The sequence below is a fragment of the Globicephala melas genome, chromosome X (genome assembly GCF_963455315.2).
Source record: "Globicephala melas chromosome X, mGloMel1.2, whole genome shotgun sequence".
NCBI classification, from domain to species: Eukaryota; Metazoa; Chordata; class Mammalia; order Artiodactyla; family Delphinidae; genus Globicephala; species Globicephala melas.
This window is the reverse complement of record NC_083335.1, coordinates 94,620,899-94,637,036: the sequence shown is the minus strand read 5'-3', so window position 1 is coordinate 94,637,036 and position 16,138 is coordinate 94,620,899. Positions and strand designations below refer to the sequence as shown.

The following is a 16,138-nucleotide window of genomic DNA, read 5'->3' as shown; positions in this document are numbered from 1 at the left end:
ATTTGACAAAAGCAAAACAGAAATGAGTTCAGAAAGTCTGGTTTGTAAAATACACAAACGGAAGAATCACAAAGGTTAATGGGAAGCATTTCAGGATGTTCAGATCTCTAAGGGCAGTGACCAGTCTCTCCCCAAAAATGTTCCTTTCCCTTTTCGGTCAGAATACTTGCTGGGAAGGACTATTGGTGTGGCCCTGTGGCAATTCTATTATTCTTAATAAGCCAAATGTTTCTTAGTTCCATCATAACTAAAGTAAAAAGAAGAAAGGAAAAGTAATTTGGAATAAATCACTTCAGGCCCACAGGCCAATTCACTTTGGATTCACTCAGGTGTGTTTGTTTTAATAGCTGATCTGAAGGCATGTGAGATACCACAGCTTACCAGATTTTAAACAGAAAAGTACAGAACTTAAAACTAAGCACGCATGCAGCATGGAATAATAATCAAGTTAGGCTTCTTAAAATGCTAACTGCCAGAAAACCTGAAACCAATAGAGCAAAATTCACAGGACAACACAGGCTGAATATTCTGTTTCTCAGAGGGGCTTTTAAGAAGGCTCAAATTCTGAGGTAGCTCCCTAAAAAAGCAGGGTCAATAATGGGTCTTATTTGACAACATGTGTTCTTCTCCCCAAGATATTTGGGTAGGTTTGTTCAAGACTTTTTTTTTTTTTTTTTTTTAAGAAAAAGCAGATGTTGTCAGCAAAAGGCCAGAACAGCAGAAGAGTTTGTTCTCAGGGAAAGGGCTGAACTGTAACAGTGGGCAACGGTTGGAAAGTCACCAACCACGTTCTGGGCTCACACAGCAGAGACATGTTAACTAGGGTGCCCTGCACAGGCGCTTTGTGGGTGAGAAATTTCCATGCCGCTTACCATGGGCTGAGGACACCGCACAATGAGGAGAGAGGCCAGTGGGCGGAATAGTGTGTGGGGAGGTAGGCATGTAAAAGGGTGAAAGGCTCGCGAGGATCTAGGGTGGGTCCAGGGAGAGGCGTGCTGACGCAGGGGGGCTGGCTAGCTTGGCCCCGCGCCATGCTGGGCTTTCTGGAGTGTGAATGTGCGTGGGGTGCACCCAGGGGCCTCGACGACTTCTCTTGCCAGTGTTATTTATAACAGATCTCAAGAGTGGAAAGCTCTAACGCGGTGCCCTGAGCACTAAGTCTTCCGAACCTAGGCGGCGGAGGCCCCGCCCCTCTGTTTCCCACCCTGCCTGGCCCCTCCCCTCCCCTTCCTAACTCCGCCCGGGCCCCGCCCCCGCCGCTTCCCACCGCCCTTCCCGTCGGCTCCTGGCTCCTCCTGGGCTCGGTGGCGGTGGGAAGGCGCAAGCGCGGTTGGCGGCCGGCAGGAGCGCGGAGTAGTGGCGCGGGACGCGCGGTGAGTGCGTTGGCAGCGCGGGGCTCGCAGCCGGGGAACGTGGTTCGGGCGGGCGTCCGGGGAGGGTTCGGAACGTGTGCGGGTGGCGGCCCGGGGAGACGTCGGCCCCATAAGGAGAAACCTGCCAGACGTGCGGCAGCGGGGCTGGCCTCGCTGCCGGACAGTGTCCGGCCCCGGCCGCGTGGGGAGCTGAGTGCGTGGTGGCGGGAGCGGGAGAGGGTATGTGTGAGGAGAAATTGAAGGAAAGGGCTCCAGAGGCTGGAAGTCCGGACTCAGGCTTGGCAGAACCGGGAGCCTCGCCAAGAGCGCTGGAGGGTGTCCCAGCTTCAAGTTCAGTACCCTCGCTTGGTGCCCCTGAGCGGCGGGCGTCCCGGGCCTGTCCCTTCCCCCGCGCTGCCGTCTCGGAGTGCAGAGTTGCCAGGAACATTCCGCGTCGCGGGGGGAGAGGATTTGGAGGAGGTGGGCTGTCGCCCCAAGCTTGTGCCAAGGAGGGAGTGGCATTCGTGTGACTTTCTTCACCCCGCCCCCGGGAATGTGTCCGTCTTCTGGTACATTGTGCTCATGGACGTTTTAACAAAGGCTATGACTGTTTTCTAGGCAGTGGCTGGTGACAGCGGGGGCGGGTCGGTGGAGGGGGGCCGCACGAGGTCGCGGTGCGGCCCTGGGGGAATGGGGAGCGGGGGCGGCAGCCTTGGGGGGAGTGGAAGGAAGGGAACAACCCTCCTGGCTCAGCTTTTTCCTCCTTCCTGGTCCGCTGATTTTGATCAGTGGTAGAAACAGCCTCGAGAAGGATGTGAGTGGAAATGAGTGTGTGTGTGCAGACTGGCTGCAGCCATTGGTTTTGTAATTGTGCTGTTGATGTATTTTCTAAGTGTCCCTTAAGGAGAAAGGCGAAATTAATGGAATTTAAGAGGAAATAATTGAACGGAAGGATGAAGAGGTGGAGTGCCAAAACTTAGAACTAAATTAATGCTTTGAGATAGTTATACTATAAATTAAGCCAAACTTTGAAGGATGTGGAGATGTGAAAGTTAGAGTAAGTGGAAGTTGGTTAGGGTGTGGTTGATTGTTTGGTATTGGGGATATAAAACACCAGGGCAGGGGCTTCCCTGGTGGCGCAGTGGTTGAGAGTCCGCCTGCCGATGCAAGGGACCGGGTTCGTGCCCCGGTCCGGGAAGATCCCACATGCCGCGGAGCGGCTGGGCCCGTGAGCCATGGCCGCTGAGCCTGCGCGTCCGGAGCCAGTGCTCCGCAACGGGAGAGGCCGCAACAGTGAGAGGCCCGCGTACCGCAAAAAAAAAAAAAAAAAAAACAGGGCAAATATTGTAATTTTAGATAAGATTCTGAGGCTTTCATTTTCAAGCTTAGGATCTTTATGGAAAGTAGTATGTGTTCCCAAGCATAGATGTTGATATTTTTACTCATTTGTTTAACTTAATACAATAAAACAAACTGAACTTCTTCCTCCTCCACCCCTTTCCCTCGATTGTGAATCCCGTTTTATAAACATTTACTTTCAGATCTGAAGTGTGTTTACAGGCTCAGTACCCCCTCCAACCCCCAAATCATGAAGTGAGCACGATTTCTTCTTGTGTTATTGTCATTTTATTCTTTCTTTTACTGTTATTTTAAGTTAAATGCCACTAACATTACCAGATTTGGGGAGGGAGGTGCTAGGGATACTTCCCTTTTCCAGTGGCTAATGAACTCCTATTCATCCCTTCAGACTCAGCCTAATTCACCACTTGGAAAAATTGCCAGATCCATCAGAATGAATTAGTCACCCCCCTTTTCTGCTAAACTGATACTACTGGCCTTATTTCTCTCTTGCTACTGGAACGTCAGTCTTCTGTGTTATCCCAGTACCTAGGGCTGCTGGGTAGGTACTAAGTGCCTAATGAATACACTTAGATGTTAATAAGTGCTGTTGGAAAGATAGTAATTTGTATCACATAAAGTTCATGGGGTAATGGAAGAAATTCAAAAGGCTGAAATTATATTTAGTATTTGAACAACATTATTTGGAATATGGATAAGAAACAAGTATGGAAATATGTTCCCATGTATTAGTCTGTGGATTATCCTTCTAGAAGAGGTGAAAAAGCTTTGCGGATATTGACAAAATAGACATCAGAAAAAGGCCAATTCTTTTAAAAGGTCAACTTCTGACACTGAAACAAGTGAAAAGTCAACATGAAAGGAAGATTAATCATTTGTAGAAAGACACAAATAGGTTGCTGCTGGAATTTAGGAAATTTGTAAGCGGATTAAGCGGGCCAGATGGTATCTTATGAAAGCTAATGTAACTAAAGAAGCTGTAACCTATTAGACCAATTAGAGAGACTAGTCAATTGCATTATACTCCTCCTAAAAGGTGATTTGAGTATTTGGCTAATGAGTCTCTTCACTTCAGAGTGCCCTCAATAGGCTTGTCCTATTTTCTACCAGCCAGTTCTCTTCACTGCACCAGCACCACTGGCCTTCTATTCACCTCCGGCTCATAACAGGGATTATCTTCCTCTTGCCCCTCACCACTCAAGCTCATCACCCCTACACCTAGCTTTCGTCTGCTAGATGGATTTACCCATCGCAGAGAATACCGTGAGCAAATGTTTACTCAGCTTATAAGTGAAGAAAATTGATACTTTAGTTTTAAAAATGAGTCAGGATTGACTACTTGGTTACTCTAGGCTTCTGTGCCTGCAGAGCAGAAAACCTATTCTGGCTCTTAGTAAACTTGTAAGGTTTCTCCCCTCAATTTATCCCCTCTCCACATGAAGAAAACTCTTTTTCTTCATGTCACTTTTTAAAAATATATATAATATTAACCACTGTTCCCCTCAAAACACTGCAAGTTAGTGTCTGGTTTTTGTCAGTAAAACTTGGGAATCAGAGAGAATGAGTAGCCGCCATAAAACATTTTCTAAAAAAGTTCTACATCCTCTGTGGTCTGTAGATGCACTGAAAAAACAAAAAAAAATCCCAACTACTGTGATTAAGGCTTCCTACTTAAAACTTTCCTCACCTGGACTTCCTCCCTTATTTCTGGTTTTTCCTCTCATTCTTTGACCAGTCAACCTCAGTCACTTCCACTGAGTCTTCTTAGGATTCTGTCCAAGACTCCTTCTTTCCCACTCTGTGCAGGAGACAATAATATGGTGGTCAAGGGCGTGAAATTTGGAGGAAGATGTTAAAAATCTTTCTCTAAGTGTCAGTTTCCTCATCTGTAAAAATGATAATTATAACACCTGATAAGTGAGATCAAGTGTATTAACAGCTTCCCATAATATCTAGCACATACTAATTGCCCTAATAATGGTAGCTATCGTTATTCCTAATTGCCATTTCTTATGACAAGTACTATAATTTCACTAGCAGTTAACTTCAAAATATGGATGTATTGACATCTACTCTGTTGGAGCTTCAGTTCTGTGATTGTAGATTCCTCCCATATTTCTAAAACAGGTGGCTTAGCACAGTGGTTCCCAAACATCAGCATGCATAATAATCACAAGAATGCGTAGATTTCTGGGCCCCATCCCTGGAGTTTCTGATGTCTGGGATGGGGCCTGAGGAGTTTTCATTTCTTACAAGTTTCCAAATGATAGTGATGCTGCTGACCCTTGGATCACATTGAGAGGCACTGATCTAGATGGATTAAGACAAATTGGCAGGGAGGAAGGGAGACCAAAAAAATAAAAGACCAAAAAGTTATCGAAGAGAGGAGCATACTTAAAAGCTGGTGGTATCAAATATCTTGTAAAGTTTGGAAAGGATAAAACTAAGAGAACACAGTTGGATTTGGTGACCAGGAGCCTTTTTGTTTGTTTTTCATGTGTGTCAGATACAGAGGGTTGATTTAATTATACTCCTCAGTTGGTGGAATATTATCATTATTATGACCAGAAAAAACATATGGCAGGTATTTGAGGTAATGGTTCTTAATCTGGGGTGTGCATTAGACTCTGTTAGGGAGTTGTTTTCACCAGCATACTTATGTTTAGTGCCCTTCCCCCCAGTGCAAACTCATCAAGTCAGAATTTCAGTGTGTGGAACCTGGGCATGAAAAAATTCCAGGAGATTTTCATGTACACCCTGGTTAAGAACCACTTCTTTGAACAATGATGGTCAGGAAGTAGAAGCAGTGAAAATAAACCTAGTTTTGGGTAAATTGTTGATGAAGTGAGAAGGGAAGAAAAACACTGGAGTTTGAGAATTTTAAGGGATCAAGAAAACAGGAATGTGTAAAAAGAAGTAAAAAGCCTGCTGGAGTGTTTGAAGGTGTAATGCTAAGGGGATATAATTGATGAAATAGAGAACTGGAGCCAGAGGGCAGGAGGGAATAGAATCGGGCACCAAGAGAATAGAGGGGAAAGGAATGAGTGAAGAAACATAAATCTAAAAGTAGAGAGGGGAGAAGTTGAAGGAACACTCCTTAAGGGAGGTTGTTTGCACACTACTGTTCAGTGGAACTTAAATAGTCCATGAACTCTATGGATTTTTCAAGGTTAGTAATGCTGGTAAATAAAATAGTTCAGCTACTCCAGCTCCCTCTAATGGTTACACAGTTGTGTTTTTTCACAACTTTTCTCATTTAGAAGAATTTTTTGAAATTAAGTCTAGACTTGCTGTGCTGTAACGCTCTTGCCCCAGCCCTTGCCATAAGATGACATATCGTAAGTATTTATATGATTATTATTCAACAAATGTTTGTGTACCTCTCAGTTGCCAGGCATTGTTCTAAGAACTAAGGATATAGCAGTGAATAAAATATTTGTATTATTGGAAATTTCTGTCTTCAAGGAGCTCACATCCTATTTGAGGGAGGAAGATAATAAAATAAATAAATAAAATATAAGTGTGCATGTGTGTGCTGTCTCTCTCTCTCTCTCTGTGTGTGTGTGTATATATATATATATACACATACACGTATATGTATATATGTGTATGTATGTAAAGTTATAAAGTGTTGCATTCTTTGGAGAAATACAAAGTAGGGAAAGTGAATAGTGGAGCATCTATAGGTATTCACCAGTAGTTGAATAGAGTCTATTGGAGGGTGGTGATCAGGGAAGACTTCGCTGTCAGCAAAGACTTGTAAGAGATGAGAAAACCATTTATTTGGAGGAAGAGCTTTCTGGGCACAGAGAACAGCAAGTATAGAGGTCCTGAGGTGGTACCTTTTTGAGACCTTTTTGCTAGGAATCACAAAACAGTCCTTGTGGTTAGAGTAGCATGAATGAGTGGGGATCAATAATAAGAAACAGGGTCAGATAAGTAAGAAGGTGTGTTGGAGGGTGGGAAGAGCATGTAGGGCTATTCAGCTCCTTGTGAGAGGACATTGTAAGGTTATTGAGTGAGAAGGAAAGCCATGAAACGTTTGAAGAGTGAAATGATGTGATCTGATTTGTTTTTTGCAAGGATCAATCTGAGTGCTTTGTGGAGAATAGATTATAAGGGGAGCAAGAACAGAAGAGACCAATTTGAGGAGAGGTTGTGGTGGCTCAGACCAAGACAGTATAATGCTGGAGGTATGATAAGTGATCAGATTTCCTGCTCATTTATTGGAAGTGGAATTGGAAGGGGAATGTGACGAAGCATGAGAGTCAGGGATGACGCCGAGGATTTTGATCTGAACAACTAGAAGGATGGAGTAGCTATTTAGTGAGATATGGAAGATTGTTGGAGAAGAAAATTTGAGAGAAGGAAGACCAAGGATTCAGTACTAGGCATGCTGAGTCTGAGATGACTGTTTGATATCCAGGTGGAATTCAGGAGAGTGGCATGGGTGGACAGGAAGCTCTGGGAATGGAACAAATCATTACAAGGAAAGAGAAAGGGTTATTACTTTGCTTTAAAAACATTAATGAACTGGTTTTTAGAGCATTTTAGGTTCACAGCAAAATTGAGCAGAAAATACAGAGTTCCCATATACCCACAAACACACACGAACTCTTCCACTATGAACATCCTGCAACATAGTGGTACCTTTGTTATAAGCAGTGAACCTACACTGACACATCATTATCACCTAAAGTCCATAGTTTACATTAGAGTTCACTCTTGGTGTTGTACATTGTGTGGGTTTGGATAAATGTTTAATGACATGCATCTACCATTGTAACATCATACAGAATAGTTTTGCTGCCCTAAAAATCCTCTGTGCTCTGCCTGTTGATCCCTGGCAACCCTGGTCTTCTTACTGTTTCCATAGATTTACCTTTTCTAGAATGTCAATTGTTGGAATTCCACAGTATGTGAACTTGTTACATTGGCTTCTTTCATATAGCAATATGCGTTACTTTCCTCCATGTCTTTTCATGGCTTGATAGCTCATTTCTTTTCAGTGCTGAATAATATTCAGTTGTCTGGATATATCACAATTTATCCGTTAATTTACTGAAGGACATCTTGGTTGCTTCCCAGTTTTGGCAACTGTGAATAAAGCTGCTGTAAACATCTATGTGTAGGCTTTTTTTGTGGACACAATTGCTGGATCATATGATAAGAGTATGTTTAACTTTGTAAGAAACTGCCAGTTTGTATTACAAAGTGGCTGTACCATTTTACATCTCCACCTACAATGGATGAGAATTCCTGTTGCTCCACATATTCACTAGCATTTGGTTTTTTCAGTGTTTTGGGTTTTGGTCATTCAAATAGGTGTGTAGTAATATCTCATTGCTTTAATTTGGAATTCACCAATGATAAAAGATATTAAACATCGTTTCATATGCTTACTTGCCATCTGTATATTTTCTTTTTCAGGTGTCCAGATCTTTTGCCCATTTTTTATTTTTATTTATTTATTTTTTTAACATCTTTATAGGAGTATAATTGCTTTACAATAGTGTGTTAGTTTCTGCTTTATAACAAAGTGAATTAGTTATACATATACATATGTTCCCATATCTCTTCACTCTGGTGTCTCCCTCCCTCCCACTCTCCCTATCCCACCCCTCTAGGTGATCACAAAGCACCGAGCTGATCTCCCTGTGCTATGAGGCTGCTTCCCACTAGCTATCTTTTTTACGTTTGGTAGTGTATATATGTCCATGCCACTCTCTCACTCCGTCACAGCTTACCCTTCCCCCTCCCCATATCCTCAAGTCCATTCTCTACTAGGTCTGTGTCTTTATTCCTCTCTTACCCCTAGGTTCTAAATGACATTTTTTTCCTTAAATTCCATATACATGTGTTAGCGTATGGTATTTGTCTTTCTCTTTCTGACTTGCTTCACTCTGTATGACAGACTCTAGATCCATCCACCTGACTACAAATAGCTCAATTTCGTTTCTTTTTATGGCTGAGTAATATTCCATTGTATACATGTGCCACATCTTCTTTATCCATTCATCTGATGATGGGCACTTAGGTTGTTTCCATCTCTGGGCTATTGTAAATAGAGCTGCAATGAACATTTTGGTACATGACTCTTTTTGAGTTATGTTTTTCTCAGGGTATATGGCCACTAGTGGGATTGCTGGGTCATATGGTAGTTCTATTTGTAGTTTTTTAAGGAACCTCCATACTGTTCACCATATTGGCTGTACCAATTCACATTCCAACCAGCAGTGCAAGAGTGTTCCCTTTTCTCCACACCCTCTCCAGCATTAATTGTTTCTAGATTTTTTGATGATGGCCATTCTGACCGGTGTGAGATGATATCTCATTGCAATTTGATTTGCATTTCTCTAATGATTAATGATGTTGTGCATTCTTTCATGTGTTTGTTGGCAGTCTGTATATCTTCTTTGGAGAAATGTCTATTTAGGTCTTCTGCCCATTTTTGGATCGGGTTGTTTGTTTTCTTGATATTGAGCTGCATGAGCTGCTTATAAATTTTGGAGATTAATCCTTTGTCAGTTTCTTCATTTGCAAATATTTTTTTCCCATTCTGAGGGTTGTCTTTTGGTCTTGTTCATGGTTTCCTTTGCTGTGCAAAAGATTTTAAGTTTCATTAGGTCCCATTTCTTTATTTTTGTTTTTATTTCATTTCTCTAGGAGGTGTGTCAAAAAGGATCTTGCTGTGCTTTATTTCATAGAGTGTTCTGCCTATGTTTTCCTCTAAGAGTTTGATAGTTTCTGGCCTTACATTTAGGTCTTTAATCCATTTTGAGCTTATTTTTGTGTATGGTGTTACGGAGTGATCTAATCTCATACTTTTACATATACCTGTCCAGTTTTCCCAGCACCACTTATTGAAGAGGCTGTCCTTTCTCCACTGTACATTCCTGCCTCCTTTATCAAAGATAAGGTGACCATATGTGCGTGGGTTTATCTCTGGGCTTTCTATCCTGTTCCATTGATCTTTCTGTTTTTGTGCCAGTACCATACTGTCTTGATTACTGTAGCTTTGTAGTATAGTCTGAAGTCCGGGAGCCTGATTCCTCCAGCTCCTTTTTTTTGTTCTCAAGATTGCTTTGGCTATTTGGGGTCTTTTGTGTTTCCATACAAATTGTGAAATTTTTTGTTCTAGTTCTGTGAAAAATGTCAGTGGTAGCTTGATAGGGATTGCATTGAATCTGTAGATTGCTTTGGGTAGTAGAGTCATTTTCACAATGTTGATTCTTCCAATCCAAGAACATGGTATATCTCTCCATCTAGTTGTATCATCTTTAATTTCCTTCATCAGTGTCTTATAATTTTCTGCATACAGGTCTTTTGTTTCCTTAGGTTTATTCCTGGATATTTTATTCTTTTTGTTGCAGTGGTAAATGGGAGTGTTTTCTTGATTTCACTTTCAGATTTTTCATCATTAGTGTATAGGAATGCCAGAGATTTCTGTGCATTAATTTTGTATCCTGCTACTTTACCAAATTCATTGATTAGATCTAGTAGTTTTCTGGTAGAATTTTTAGGATTCTCTATGTATAGTATCATGTCATCTGCAAACAGTGACAGCTGTACTTTTTCTTTTCCGATTTGGATTCCTTTTCTTTCCTTTTCTTCTCTGATTGCTGTGGCTAAAACTTCCAAAACTATGTTGAATAACAGTGGTGAGAGTGGGCAACCTTGTCTTGTTCCTGATCTTAGTGGAAATGCTTTCAGTTTTTCATCACTGAGGACGATGTTGGCTGTGGGTTTGTCATATATGGCCTTTATTATGTTGAGGAAAGTTCCCTCTATGCCTACTTTCTGCAGAGTTTTTTATCATAAATGGGTGTTGAATTTTGTCAAAAGCTTTCTCTGCATCTATTGAGATGGTCATATGGTTTTTCTCCTTCAATTTGTTAATATGGTGTATCACGTTGATTGATTTGCGTATATTGAAGAATCCTTGCATTCCTGGAATAAACGCCACTTGATCATGGTGTATGATCCTTTTAATGTGCTGTTGGATTCTGTTTGCTAGTATTTTGTTGAGGATTTTTGCATCTTGTTCATCAGTGATATTGGCCTGTAGTTTTCTTTCTTTGTGACATCCTTGTCTGGTTTTGGTATCATCGTGATGGTGGCCTCATAGAATGAGTTTGGGAGTGTTCCTCCCTCTGCTAGATTTTGGAAGAGTTTGAGAAGGACAGGTGTTAGCTCTTCTCTAAATGTTTGATAGAATTTGCCTGTGAAGCCATCTGGTCCTAGGCTTCAGTTTGTTGGAAGTTTTTTAATCACAGTTGCAATTTCAGTGCTTTTGACTGGTCTATTCATATTTTCTATTTCTTCCCGATTCAGTCTTGGCTGGTTGTGCATTTCTAAGAATTTGTCCTTTCTTCCAGGTTGTCCATTTTATTGGCATAGAGTTGCTTGTAGTAATCTCTCATGATCCTTTGTATTTCTGCAGTGTCAGTTGTTACTTCTCCTTTTTCATTTCTAATTCTATTGACTTGAGTCTTCTCCCTTTTTTTCTTGATGAGTCTGGCTAATGGTATATCAATTTTGTTTATCTTCTCAAAGAACCAGCTTTTAGTTTTATTGATCTTTGCTATCATTTCCTTCATTTATTTTTCATTTATTTCTGATCTGATCTTTATGATTTCTTTCCTTCTGCTAACTTTGGGGTTTTTTGGTTCTTCTTTCTCTAATTGCTTTAGGTGCAAGGTTAGGTTGTTTATTTGAGATGTTTCCTGTTTCTTAAGGTAGGATTGTATTGCTATAAACTTCCCCCTTAGAACTGCTTTTGCTGCATCCCATAGGTTTTGGGTCGTCATGTCTCCTTTGTCATTTGTTTCTAGGTATGTTTTGATTTCCTTTTTGATTTCTTCAGTGATCACTTCGTTATAAAGTAGTGTTTTGTTTAGCCTCCATGTATTTTGTATTTTTTACAGTTCTTTTCCTGTAATTAGTATCTAGTCTCATAGCATTGTGGTCGGAAAAGATACTTGATACAATTTCAGTTTTCTTAAATTTACCAAGGCTTGACTTGTGACCCAAGATATGATCTATCCTGCAGAATGTTCCATGACCACTTGAGAAAAATGTGCATTCTGTTGTTTTTGGATGGAATGTCCTATAAATATCAGTTAAGTCCATCTTGTTTAATGTATCATTTAAAGCTTCTATTTCCTTATTTATTTTCATTTTGGATGATCTGTCCATTGGTGAAAGTAGGGTGTTAAAGTCTCCTACTATGAATGTGTTACTATCGATTTCCCCTTTTATGGCTGTTAGCATTTGCCTTATGTATTGAGGTGCTCCTATGTTGGGTTCATAAATATTTACAATTGTTATATCTTCTTCTTGGATCGATCCCTTGATCATTATGTAGTGTCCTTCTTTGTCTCTTGTAATAGTCTTTATTTTAAAGTCTGTTTTTTCTGATATGAGAATTGCTGCTCCAGCTTTCTTTTGATTTCCATTTGCATGGAATATCTTTTTCCATCCCCTTACTTTCAGTCTGTAGGTGTCTCTAGGCCTGAAGTGGGTCTCTTGTAGACAGCATATATATGGGTCTTGTTTTTGTATCCATTCAGCCAATCTGTGTCTTTTGGTGGGAGCATTTAGTCCGTTTACATTTAAGGTAATTATCAATATGTATGTTCCTATTCCCATTTTCTTAGTTGTTTTGGGTTCGTTATTGTAGGTCTTTTCCTTCTCTTGTGTATCCTGCCTAGAGAAGTTCCTTTAGCAGTTGTTGTAAAGCTGGTTTGGTGGTGCTGAACTCTCAGCTTTTGCTTGTCTGTAAAGGTTTTAATTTCTCCATCTAATCTGAATGAGATCCTTGCTGGGTAGAGTAATCTTGGTTGCAGGTTCTTCTCCTTCATCACTTTAAATATGTCCTGCCACTCCCTTCTGGCTTGCAGAGCTTCTGCTGAAAGATCAGCTGTTAACCTTATGGGGATTCCCTTGTGTGTTATTTGTTGTTTTTCCCTTGCTGCTTTTAATATGTTTTCTTTGTATTTCATTTTTGACAGTTTGATTAATATGTGTCTTGGCGTATTTCGCCTTGGATTTATCTTGTATGGGACTCTCTGTGCTTCCTGGACTTGATTAACTATTTCCTTTCCCATATTAGGGAAGTTTTCAACTATAATCTCTTCAAATATTTTCTCAGTCCCTCTCTTTTTCTCTTCCTCTTCTGGGACCCCTATAATTCGAATGTTGGTGCATTTAATGTTGTCCCAGAGGTCTCTGAGATTGTCCTCAGTTCTTTTCATTCTTTTTTCTTTATTCTGCTCTGCAGTAGTTATTTCCACTGTTTTATCTTCCAGGTCACTTATCCGTTCTTCTGCCTCAGTTATTCTGCTATTGATCCCTTCTAGAGTATTTTTAATTTCATTTATTGTGTTTTTCATCATTGCTTGTTTCATCTTTACTTCTTCTAGGTCCTTGTTAAATGTTTCTTCCATTTTGTCATATTTCCAAGATTTTGGATTATCTTTACTATCATTATTCTGAATTCTTTTTCAGGTAGACTGCCTGTTTCCTCTTCATTTGTTAGGTCTGGTGCATTTTTATCTTGCTCCTTCATCTGGTGTGTGTTTTTCTGTCTTCTCATTTTGCTTATCTTACTTTGTTTGGGGTCTCTTTTTTGCAGGCTGCAGGTTCGTAGTTCCCATTGTTTTTGGTGTCTGTCGCCAGTGGCTAAAGTTGGTTCAGTGGGTTGTGTAGGCTTCCTAGTGGAGGGGGCTAGTGCCTGTGTTCTGGTGGATGAGGCTGGATCTTGTCTTTCTGGTGGGCAGGTCCACGTCTGGTGGTGTGTTTTGGGGTGTCTGTGGCCTTATTATGATTTTAGGCAGCCTCTCTGCTAATAGGTGGGGTTGTGTTCCTGTCTTGCTAGTTGTTTGGCATAGGGTGTGCAGCACTGTAGCTTACTTGTCGTTGAGTGAAGGTGGTTGCTGGTGTTGAGATGGAGATCTCTCGGAGATTTTTGCCGTTTGATATTCTGTGGAGCCTGGAGGTCTCTTGTGGACTAGTGTCCTGAAGTTGGCTCTCCCACCTCAGAGGCACAGCACTGACTCCTGGCTGCGGCACCAAGAACCTTTCATCCACATGGCTCAAAATAAAAGAGAGAAGAAGTAGAAAGAAAGAAAGAAAGGAAAGAAGGAAGGAAGGACGGAAGAAAGATAGAAAAAGAGAGGAAGGGAGGGGGATAGGGAGGGAGGAAGGAAGGAAGGAGGGAAGGAAAGAAAGAAAGAAAGAAGATAAAATAAAGTAAAACAAAAAAGTTATTAAAATGAAAAGTAATTATTAAGAAAAAATTTTTTTAAGAAAAAAAATGGACCGATAGAACCCTAGGACAAATGGTGGAAACAAAGCTATACAGACAAAATCTCACACAGAAGCATACACCTACACACTGACAAAAAGAGGAAAAGGGGAAAAAATAATAAATCTTGCTCTCAAAGTCCACCTCCTCAATTTGGGATGATTCGTTGTCTTTTCATGTATTCCGCAGATGCAGGGTACCTCAAGTTGATTGTGGAGATTTAATCCGCTACTTCTGAGGCTGCTGGGAGAGATTTCCCTTTCTCTTCTTTGTTCTCACAGCTCCTGGGGCTCAGCTTTGGATTTGGCCCCGCTTCTGTGTGTAGGTCGCCGGACGGCGTCTGTTCTTCTTTCAGACAGGACGGGGTTAAAGGAACAGCTGCTTCGGGGTCTCTGGCTCACTCAGGCCGGGCGGAGGGAGGGGTACGGAGGGCAGGGCGAGCCTACAGCGGCAGAGGACAGCGTGACGTTGCACCAGCCTGAGGCGTGCTGTGCATTCTCCCGGGGAATTTGTCCCTGGATCCTGGGACCCTGGCAGTGGCGAGCTGCACAGGCTCCCCAGAAGCGGGGTGTGGATAGTGACCTGTGCTCTCACACAGGCTTCTTGACAGCGGCAGCAGCAGCCTTAGTGTCTCATGCCTGTCTCTGGGGTCCACTCTTTTAGCCATGGCTCGCGCCCATCTCTGGAGCTCCTTTAAGCAGTGCTCTTGATCCCCTCTCCTAGCGCACCAGGAAACAAAGAGGCAAGAAAAGGTCTCTTGCCTCTTCGGCAGCTCCAGACTTCTCCCGGACTCCCTCCCTGCTAGCTGTGGTGCACTAACCCCTTCAGGCTGTGTTCACGCCGCCAACCCCAGTCTTCTCGCTGCTATCGAACCGAAGCCCGAGCCTCAGCTCCCAGCCCCCCCCCACCCCCGTCCCGGAGGGTGAGCAGACAAGCCTCTTGGGCTGGTGAGTGCCCGTCGGCGCCGATCCTCTGTGCAGGAATCTCTCCGCCCTTTGCCCTCCGCACACCTGTTGCTGTGCTCTCCTCCGTGGCTCTGGCTCCGAAGCTTCCCTCTCCGCCACCCGCAGTCTCCGCCCGCGAAGGGGCTTCCTAGTGTGTGGAAACCTTTCCTCCTTCACAGCTCCCTCCCACTGGTGCAGGTTCCGTCCCTATCCTTTTGTCTCTGTTTCTTTTTTCTTTTGCCCTACCCAGGTACGTGGGGACTTTCTTGCCTTTTGGGAGGTCTGAGGTCTTCTGCCAGCGTTCAGTAGGTGTTCTGTAGGAATTGTTCCACGTGTAGTTGTATTTCTGGTGTATCTGTGGGGAGGAAGGTGATCTCCGCATCTTACTCTTCCGCCATCTTGCCCTCGTCCTCCAGGAAACACAAGCTTTAAATGATACATTAAACAAGGTGGACTTAATTGATATTTTTAGGACATTCCATCCAAGAACAACAGAATACACATTTTTCTCAAGTGCTCATGGGACATTCTCCAGGATAGGTTATATCTTGGGTCATAAATCAAGCCTTGATAAATTTAAGAAAATTGAAATTGTATCAAGTATCTTTTCCGACCACAACGCAATGAGACTAGATATCAATTACACGAACACATCTGTAAAAAATACAAACACATGGAGGCTAAGCAATACACTACTTAATAATGAAGCGATCACTGAAGAAATCAATGAGGAAATCAAAAAATACCTAGAAACAAATGACAGTGGACACATGACGACCCAAAACCAATGGGATGCAGCAAAAGCAGTTCTAAGAGGGAAGTTTATAGCAATACAATCCTACCTTAAGAAGCAGGAAATAATCTCAAATAAACAACCTAATCTTGCACCTAAAGCAATTAGAGAAAGAAGAACAAAAACCCCCCAAAGTTAGCAGAAGGAAGGAAATCATAAAAATCAGATCAGAAATAAATGAAAAAGAAATGAAGGAAACAATAGCAAAGATCAATAAAACTAAAAGCTGGTTCTTTGAGAAGATAAACAAAATTGATAAACCATTAGCCAGACTCATCAAGAAAAAAAGGGAGAAGACTCAAGTCAATAGAATTAGAAATGAAAAAGGAGAAGTTGCAACTGACACTGCAGACGTACAAAAGATCATAAGAGATTACTACAA

At 42.0% G+C, this 16,138-nt stretch overlaps 1 protein-coding gene across 1 annotated transcript in view; it reads left to right on the top strand.

Moving 5' to 3' along the window:
- The first annotated feature begins 1,258 nt into the window (after window positions 1–1,258).
- Window positions 1,259–16,138, top strand: part of PRRG1 (proline rich and Gla domain 1) — a 132,481-nt gene continuing 117,601 nt past the window's right edge. The window contains exon 1 of the mRNA XM_030851518.3: window positions 1,259–1,373. The gene's annotated coding sequence lies outside the window, so the exon portion shown is untranslated. The remainder of the gene's footprint in view (window positions 1,374–16,138) is intronic.